This window comes from Zophobas morio, unplaced genomic scaffold (assembly GCF_036711695.1).
Source record: "Zophobas morio isolate AGI-343-1 ecotype UQ-CSIRO unplaced genomic scaffold, CSIRO_AGI_Zmor_V1 ptg000004l, whole genome shotgun sequence".
In the NCBI taxonomy this organism is placed as follows: Eukaryota; Metazoa; Arthropoda; class Insecta; order Coleoptera; family Tenebrionidae; genus Zophobas; species Zophobas morio.
Window position 1 is genome coordinate 11,450,896 of NW_026972109.1, and position 9,356 is coordinate 11,460,251.

At 35.7% G+C, this 9,356-nt stretch overlaps 1 protein-coding gene across 2 annotated transcripts in view; it reads right to left on the reverse strand.

Moving 5' to 3' along the window:
• Positions 1 to 9,078, reverse strand: part of LOC135141486 (serine/threonine-protein kinase tousled-like 2) — a 72,195-nt gene extending 63,117 nt beyond the window's left edge. The window contains exon 1 of one of the 2 annotated variants that reach the window (XM_064072623.1): positions 8,663 to 9,078. The gene's annotated coding sequence lies outside the window, so the exon portion shown is untranslated. The remainder of the gene's footprint in view (positions 1 to 8,662) is intronic. The other variant, XM_064072677.1, reaches the window with a different exon arrangement.
• Positions 9,079 to 9,356: the final 278 nt, after the last annotated feature.

Consider the following 9,356-nt stretch of genomic DNA (forward strand, 5'->3'; position numbering starts at 1 on the left):
TATTCGAACACAGAAAAATAATCACATTTAAATCATTAATAAAAATTCGGAAGAGTACAGGTCTCAAGGCTGGACCTCAGGAGACACCTGACATTATCCTACAGTTTGAAAACTACCTTGCAACTAAGCAAACAGCTTACAATCAAAACACTTACTTTTTTCGAGTAGAAATGGTAAGGTTTGCGCAATACCTTTTTTAATCATTTTTGAAAACAGTTATTAAACACCAGTTTAAAATCGGTGTAATTCAAATGATTATAATTAGAGACAAGCGTTACAGTTCTGGTTGATTGACCGCATCCATAATAGAGTACCATGTTATGGGTCGCACCTTGTTCTAGAACTCAATCTATTTATAAAAATTTGCCCAGCTAAAATAAATGGTGAGTTCTGATTTTATATTAAATGTCCTTCTAAAATTAATTCATGCAAAACAAGGCAATCATTTTACAGCTGGAGCATCACACATTGTTTAAACTACTCACTTTTGAAGTGTTTATTTTTGCTAACATCGTACTTTTAAGAATGACATTGAGAAAATACACACATAATGCACATTTTGAGTAGTTCATTTCGAATGAACTATAGAACTAACAATATAAAACAAAAAGTGAAAACTTCGTAGTTCGTAATAAACTAAAATTTTGCACGTTTTAAACAAAGCGTGTCTTTCCGCCAGCTACTGATGATACACCTGTCCATGCTTTAAATAGATGACATTACCAAGATACATATAGTATCCATATCATTAACCTAGTAAAACACCACTTACTTCCAACACAATTTTTTTTCTAACTTTAATTCACCACAAAAAATTAAGGTTAACAATTTGCAAATAATAACAACATTCAAAGCAAATTTCGCCACTGTAACTTCAAGCTTTACACTAACCTCAAATTTATCGAGAATACATCGTCACAAGTCATTATGGAAGGTTTAACCTTCGATTCAAGTAGCTTACACAATTCTGTTTCATTAACAAAGCTTCCCCACAAAAAATGGTTATTAAAAGTTCTTTTTGTTTCCAGTTTATGGGTGCTTAAACTTTCAGGATTTACAACTTTTAGGAAAAGGCATAAAAACCATTAACTTTGTTAACCAAGTTGAAATTGATTTTTAATAGAGAGTGGTCTCTATTGACTGTAAGGTTGGTCGACAACTTCATCTGCCACTAAAAAAAGAGCAGTCGTAACAAAGCAGAGTTGGAGTAGTTTTTACCGACATTAAAATAAATTATCAGAAAGTGGAAACTTTGAAAAAACAGTGCAATAATAATTTAGTCAAACAAACAGGAAGAGAACTTGACTCCAATTTTTATTTTCCGTTTGAAAATGATATTCAAAAAATGTGTAATATATTCAGTGTTAATTTTCACTTGAACTTACATTAAAATTTTCCTTAACTGTCCTCAGTGCTTTACCTTAAAACTTGAACCACCAAACCGTCGAGGACAGCTATAACAACAAATAAATATAGCTGGCACTAAATAAAAAGTTGGACGTCTATAAATAACTTAATATGTAACAAAGCAACACAATAATTAAATACTGAAGAAATGTTTCCGATAACACTAATGATATAGGCTAAGTTTGCTTTTTGTTGGAAGCATTATTTACTTTTTAAAAGTACGAAACCTTGTAAACTGTTTTGAACACGACTACGAAAAAACAAAAATTATAACACTATTCATTTAGAACTTCACTTAGCTTTGTTGATGTTTTCTCTCTAACTGTGTAATTTCAAAATGACACAGATTAAGTATTTCGAATGAGAACGTTGCAATTCCTCTTCTACTGTCAATGTCCGTAAAGTTCCAAGTCAAGTGCCAGTAAAAAATTTTGTCAAAATCACCTGAAGATCTTGAAGGTTCATTTGTACCAAGAAAGTGAACTTAGTGTGAGCCAAGCCAGGCTTTAAATTTTATTGGTTTTAAATGTAAACGTAAAACTTGACACCTAAAAACATAAAACTGCTAGAAACGCAATGCTAATTTTACTACCCTACCGGTTGTTAATTTCTTAGTGAAGAATGAGGTTCCCTTTTATCGTTTGTGTGCCGTCTAGCTACTAAAATGGGTAAAAACTCGTCGTATTTTGCACATTTCGGGTAGATTTAGGAATTTAACTCGTTACTATTGAAATTTGCAATTCAACACCTTTAAATTCCACAAGTTTTTACAAGATTGATAGGGGCAAAATCAGTTTTATCTTGACAAATACTACGCCCACCCACCCGCCCCCTACTTTCCCAGAGGATATGTCATCTGCCGAAATAAGTCTTCTTCTAGCAAATACTAGCCCCGCCCACCCACCCTTTACTTTCTTAGAGGGTATATCATTTGCCAAAATCGGTGTTACCTTACCAAGTATACTATCCTCAAAGATATTTGGCGTTTATGACTTCACACCAATTTGACTCCCATTATAATTCAATAGGCCTTCACAACCGGATGTCTTAAACCCGCTCACCGATACCTACCTGAAAATACCTTTTCTGGTAAAAGCACAGGGCAGGACTGAGTTTTGCATTTACCGACAACTGCGCCTTTCGAGTTTTTTATTTTAAGTAAAAACAAAGTAACTTTGTACTCAATCATTTTTTATTACAGCACAACTATTTACTTATTAACTACTACTGCTTATTTATTGATCGAAATAGTCACTGTCATCATCACTCGACTCTTCTAAATTAATAATTAACGGTGTTATCAACCGTGCCCTGTACTGGTCTTCTTCTTTTGTGGAATGTCGTACACAATTGGCCCACATTTCGGCAGTTATTTTGGAAGCTTCTTCCCTAATTATGTCAATTGTTGCACTACTAAATTTTGGTGCCGTATTATTCCTTCTTATATTATTTTTCATTTGCGACCAGATTAGTTCGATGGGGTTAAATATACAATGGTACGGCGGAAGTGTGATGTAGAGAGCGGATTTCGGTCGGGCTAGACAAGGCCAAATTCGGTACGGCTCCTACGGGATGGGAATTCATTGCAGTTACGGGCTGCACTTCGTTTATTTGAGATTAGAATACCGCTGCTTCGTTGCACTCTGCTGTTAATTCCAGTTCTCATTTACTTAGCCGTTTGATTAATAAATCGTTAATTGTACTTATGGAATAAGTGATATTCAAATTCAGTGATTATCTATCACCCGCTACTGAGTCCCGGCGATCCAGCGCGTCCCCACCTATAATCGTGACGTAGCCCGACAGAAATCCGCTGTCTACTAATCACCCTAAATCCACGATCTCGCGCCATAGCATCTATTTTATATTGTTTCTCAAATTTTCGAGTGTGTAACACTTCTAATAATTGTGTCTTTGTGTAATTTTCTTCAAAGTATAAATCATGTTCCGTAAGGAAATTTTGAAATTTGAAAATTTTAACAAACAAAATTACTCTGAGTCCGGTCCTTCGCGTCTCGACCGTCCCTGGCACGTCGAAAAGGTCTTTTCAGGTACGTATCGGTGAGCGGGTTTAAGACATCCGGTTGTGACGGCCTATTGAATTATAATGGGAGTCAAATTGGTGTGAAGTCATAAACGCCAAATATCTTTGAGGATAGTATACTAGCCCCGGCCACCTGTTTGGAAAGAATTTGAAAGTGTTTTGGAGCCTCTACTGACTCCACTGTCTTTTCTTGTAATAATTTCATTAAATTTCTTAGAAGATACGTCATTTTCTAAAATCCGTCTTATATTATCAGGTTCTAGCCCCATCCGTCTGCCCTCTATTTTATTAGAGAATATGTCATTTGCCAAAATCAATTTTAACAGGCAATAGCCCCACCCACCCGCCCTCTCTTCTCTTAGAGGGTATGTCATTTGTCAAAATCGGTCTTATCTTAGAAGGTACTAGCCCCACCCACCCGCCCTCTCTTTGCTGAGAAGTTATCTCATTTGCCAAAATCAGTTTAATCTTAGCAGGTACTAGCCCCGCCCACCTGCCCTTTATTTTCTCAGAGGATAGTGCTTACTAAGGTAAGTCTTATTTTGGAAAATGAATTATCCTCTGAGAAAATAGGGGCGGGTGGGCGGGGGTGCTCAGACAAGACTAATTTTGGCAGACGCCATACATCCTGAAAAACAGAGGGCGGGTGGGCGGGGCTAGTACTTGCTAAGATATGACTGATTTTGGCAAATACCATACCCTCTAAGAAAATACAGGGTGGGTGGGCGGGGATAGTATTTGATAACATAAGACTGATTTTGGGCACTTTTGACATTTCAACCATTTTTCAACTATTGTCGAAAATTAGATTTTCTTGTAGATTTCGATATCCAGAAGTTATGTTGAATTTTTGATGTAGATATCCAAATATTTAAAAATTGTCAAGTCACTTGTACTACTTCGAATGATAAAACTTATTTTGACAAATGACATAAACGGTGTTAAGATAAGACTAATTTTTCCCCTATTAAACTTGTAAAAACTTGTTAAATTTAAAAAGTGTTAAGTTGCAGATTTCCATAGTAACGAATTAAATTCCTAAATCTGATTGGATATTTGTTTTTTAACAACTCAGTCATTAATTTTTCTGACACACCCTGTATAAGCAAATTTAAAAAATATTAAGTATATATAAAAAATAAATCACGAATATGGACTCATCAACTTTTGCACATTTAAGGTAGGATATATTCAGCAATATTCGGAGGTGACGTCATCAATTTTTTCGGGGGGGATGAGCAAATACATTTTGATAAATGATTACCATGCTTATGATGACTTTAAAACCTCTCCAAGATTTCAAAGGATTAGGACCCGATTTATAGAAAGCGAAGTTAAAGTTAATTCGCGATTAACTTTTAACTGAGGTCCGTTGCGAGGCAACGCGCATATTTTAACCAATCACGGGCTCATATTCCACGTTTTAATTCTCTGTTAAACTAATCGAGGATTAAATATTTAACTCGCTGTTCTATAAACCGGCCCTAGGTTTTGCAATTCCTGATTAAATCAATAAAATATTATTTTATACAATTTAAAACTCATTTTCTAAGTACAATTTTGAAGTGACGTCATCACATTATACATTATTATGGCGATGATTAGACAAATTTTGGTTAGCGTTTTACCATCTACAAGAGATTCCTAATATAAATACAAAATTTGACAACAATCGGCCTACTTTCGGAGATTTCTGTCTAATAAAAATCAGGATGGCAGACACAGGAACGGACGGACAGACAGATAGACAGACGGAAACGGGAAACCTATACCACAATTGTTAAATCTACATGGAAAGTTGGCTAAAACAACAATAAAGTTCTATGTAAATCACTTTACATAAAGGAAAACTATAGGGTTGTAGACTCTATACTACATTATATTAAAGTTCAATGTAGTCACCAAAATGCTAAAAGAGATCACATCATCAAATTAATTTCACATGACATCAAATTAACAGCCTGTTAAGTTCGATCAACTGACCTGTCATTTTAATCTTATCAAAATTAATTTATTAGTCCTTTCGACGGCAGCCACCTCGATGCAACTATTATAAAGTGAGGCAAACGTCTCTTCCGATCCTGCGATTTATGGCAAGCTTTAATGATTGTAACTTTTATGAATTCGAAGGCCGAAAACAAAAATCCACACAAATTAGCTTAGCATTTGTTCAATAAAAAGATATTATTACACATTATGCAAAATAATTAAAATTGATATAACGCAAAAAAGTGACAATAATAAATAACCTATAAAGACAATACTGTTTTATTCCTGTCATCCATGGGACAGTATTATTTTCGTTGCTTAGAGACGCATCTCATAATGACATAATTTCCCTAGCGAGTTCAACCCATATTACATTACATAAAACAATTTTTCTACACAAGAATATCAGGTATATTTTATAATAAACATTTGAAAGTCCATATACTTATTTGCATTGCTCACTAAATAAAAGACATCAGACCTACGAATTAATTTCACGTGACAGAATATTAGTTGAATCAAGTGACCTGTCAGTTTAATCTTATCAAAACTAATTTATTGTTTCTTTTAAGAACAGCCACTTGATGCAAAAATAAAATCATAAAAAATCTACTAGTGTGAAATACACTTTACGCATTTTACAAAATAGCTTTAAGTAAAAATTTAAAGCTTTTCTATGTTTACAAAAGAGAAAATTTCCTACACGATGAAAGCAAATTTACGATTATCAAATTCTCTGCAAATTTATAAAATAATACAAAAAGCAATATACCTCATTCATTTTCAATTTAACCCATTCAAAACATGTTAACTAACTACACATAAACACTAAATCGTGAACTATGTACTAATTTCAAGTTTTTAACACTCTTACGTATACTCTTTATGAAAATTTTATAATAATACTAATAAAACTCACCCAATTATCACTTTGGTACATTAACATTACATTAAAAAGTGTAACACTACTTTGTAATGTGACCTTTTTACAACAGCAGTTGGTACTATTTGTTTATAAATTAAAAAACCGCCACCTGTTGGACTGACACCACAAACGTCAAAACTGTCAAACTTGAAACCGTTCCGACAAGATCAAATAACAATATTTCCACAATGTGCTCCAAACTTGGAATTATCGGCAACAAGTACAGCACAAATACCTGAAAACTTGATAGTAAAATTTTCAGTTATCAACCGACTGGATTTATAACCTCTGTCGCCCGAACGAGATATTGTCGGTCACATTTTCCCCATGAGAATGCGGTGTTGGTGTTCTCTAATTTATAAACAAGGTAAAGTTGGGTGTAATTATGTATTTGTTTTATACACAATGGCATTTCCTACTTAATAAATCGGTTAAAATTGTACGTAGCGTACGTTAAATTATAATAACCTTAAAATCACTGCTCATTTTTTACCGACGATCGTAAAAATTAACACATATTTAAACAATCAATTTTTTGTGTGCAAATTCCTGGAAACACCATTTCGCCCCCAAAAACAAATACGGAAACAATTATTTTTCAGAGAAAGTCAAAACAGTACTGTGACATTTCGTAGACCACGTGATCAACAAGTACTGTTTAAGTTGGCAATGGAACTAACCTGATTCAAATGTTTGGCGCTCAAGAAAGTTTGGTTAAGTTCCGGGTGATTTAAAAATGTCACTGTGCGATGTCTGTTTTGACAACAGGAAGCAAGATAGAGTGACAGGTCTACCAATTTCAGGCAAAGTTCATTGATACCAACTGAAACCCTGTACAATATAAAGCTTATTCATCATTACACACAAAAATCTTATGAAATAAACATTTTTCAAATAAAGTTGTTCGTCATTATGTATTTATGCACAGAAAGTTCATGTTGGTTTTAATATCAAAGAACAAATATTAGCTACTATCCCGTAAACGTAATTTTTACTTTCTACGTTCTACGCGATCGTTAAAATCCTACGTAAATTTGACACTACTGATCGTGTCCTTTTTGCCATAAAAATACAATTTATAACTGATGTACACAAATGCCTATTTTAAGTTACAATTACGTGTAAACAATTAAACTTTCCGTTTAATCTCGTGGTTTCATGCATGCAAATTCCCTGACTAGCGAACGCTTCGACATGTCAAATCTGACATTACTCGTTGCAAATCCATGACCTACTCTGTAAGTCTGACAGAAATCGCAAGTCGACAAATTTTCCACAGATGTCCCCAGTTCCAGCTGTCAAACGAATCCATGAATGACTTAGAAAAATCTAACGACCAGCCATAGAAATTCTAATTTAGACAAACCGATCCACGCATTTGCATACATCTTCCTTCAATGAATTATTAATATAAAAATAACATATACGTCACGAAAAACGAAAAAAACCTGACGCATGCGTTTCCGTAAGTGTAATTGTTGGCCATTAATTTACAAACTCTCTAATATCGAGTAATGGTTTACACCGTAACATAGATTGTCAATACGCAAACTGGCAACTTTCTGCGGCAGTCTCCACGTTTAGAAACCATCATAAAAAACATAAATAAATTAGTAATCTCTCATCAAAAATAACTGCGAATGTTACATCAGTGTCGACGGAATTTTTTCCACAATAGCTTCCAAACATTTTTAGCCACCACCATCCAGATTTAAATCCGCGACATGTCAAAATCGCCGACACGTTGACAGAAAACTGTAAAAGTGATTAGAGATTAAATGGTTCGTATCCGAACCCAAACAGTTACGTAGACGCTCGGCTTAACATTTTGATGTCTTCAGGGTTAGTGAAACCTCATCTTTGTTTAAAACATTGGGTACAGTTGCACCAAAAGCCGACGAAGAGAATAGGAATGAACATACACACCTGGCATCCTAAAATTAAATATGGCCTACTTAAGGCACCCGAAAATAAATCTTTTTGCGCTGGCCGGGGGTGGCAAAAATCGCTATCGATTCTCGGAAGGGTTGCGGCGATTTTGGCAGTTTTTATGCGAGATCCTGACATTTGGAGGAGTCGTTGTTGTGTTAGATTGGCGACTTCGCGCTGAATTATGCACGTTGATAGGAAAAGTACGGAATTTTGGGGCAAAGTTGGCCGTGCTTTCCTGTCATTCGTGGTGAAGTTTTTTGGCGAACGACCGGTTGTTTGCAAACCGTAATGGCTACACAATAGCTGTAAAATCGGCGATTGAAAGACGGTCCGATTGTACGGAAGGCGTTTTTCTGCGGACTCACCTGAAGTCTGTGGGGTTGAAAATCCGGGCTGAGAGGGTCCAAACAGCGGCACAGGACGTCAGACGGCGAAAATCATCTTATTCCGTGCTGGATCTTGAGTAATTACACGAGAAAAAGTGTCGAGAAAGATGGCGACCGCCTGCTAGTTACGGATAAATTATTTTCTTTCACGGTCATTTTGGACGTTTGTTGGTCAACAAACCGCACTTTTGACACCACTAATCACTGGCGGAGGGCTCGCACTGCTTAATTCCGACACGAAACCGATCATCCAGGGTTAATAATAATCGAGGAAGGACTTAAATAACTTGACATGCGTTTACCGAGAATCACAGATTGATCTACTTTGTAATGTTTTGCATAGAGGAGCAGGATGTAAGCAAGCAAGTACGGATTGTTCGGACGTAGGTGACAGGCCTGTCGGGAAATCGGCTGTGAACGGTGGGAAAATAAACAAACTATTATACCGGCTCAATAGCGCGCGAAACCGCCCTCTATTTACTCGCGCCGAAAAAAAGGAACCACGGCCTCCCAAAAAAACTCCTAATCAATTTTTTTATCAATTTTATGTGGGCTTTCGTGGGCCGAAAGACCAGCGACACCCCAGGATGGGGCGATTGATGGTGACGCGTCGGGACCGATCGGACAACCCCCGAGCGCCGATTTATTTATAAGCTTTTATTTATAAATACAT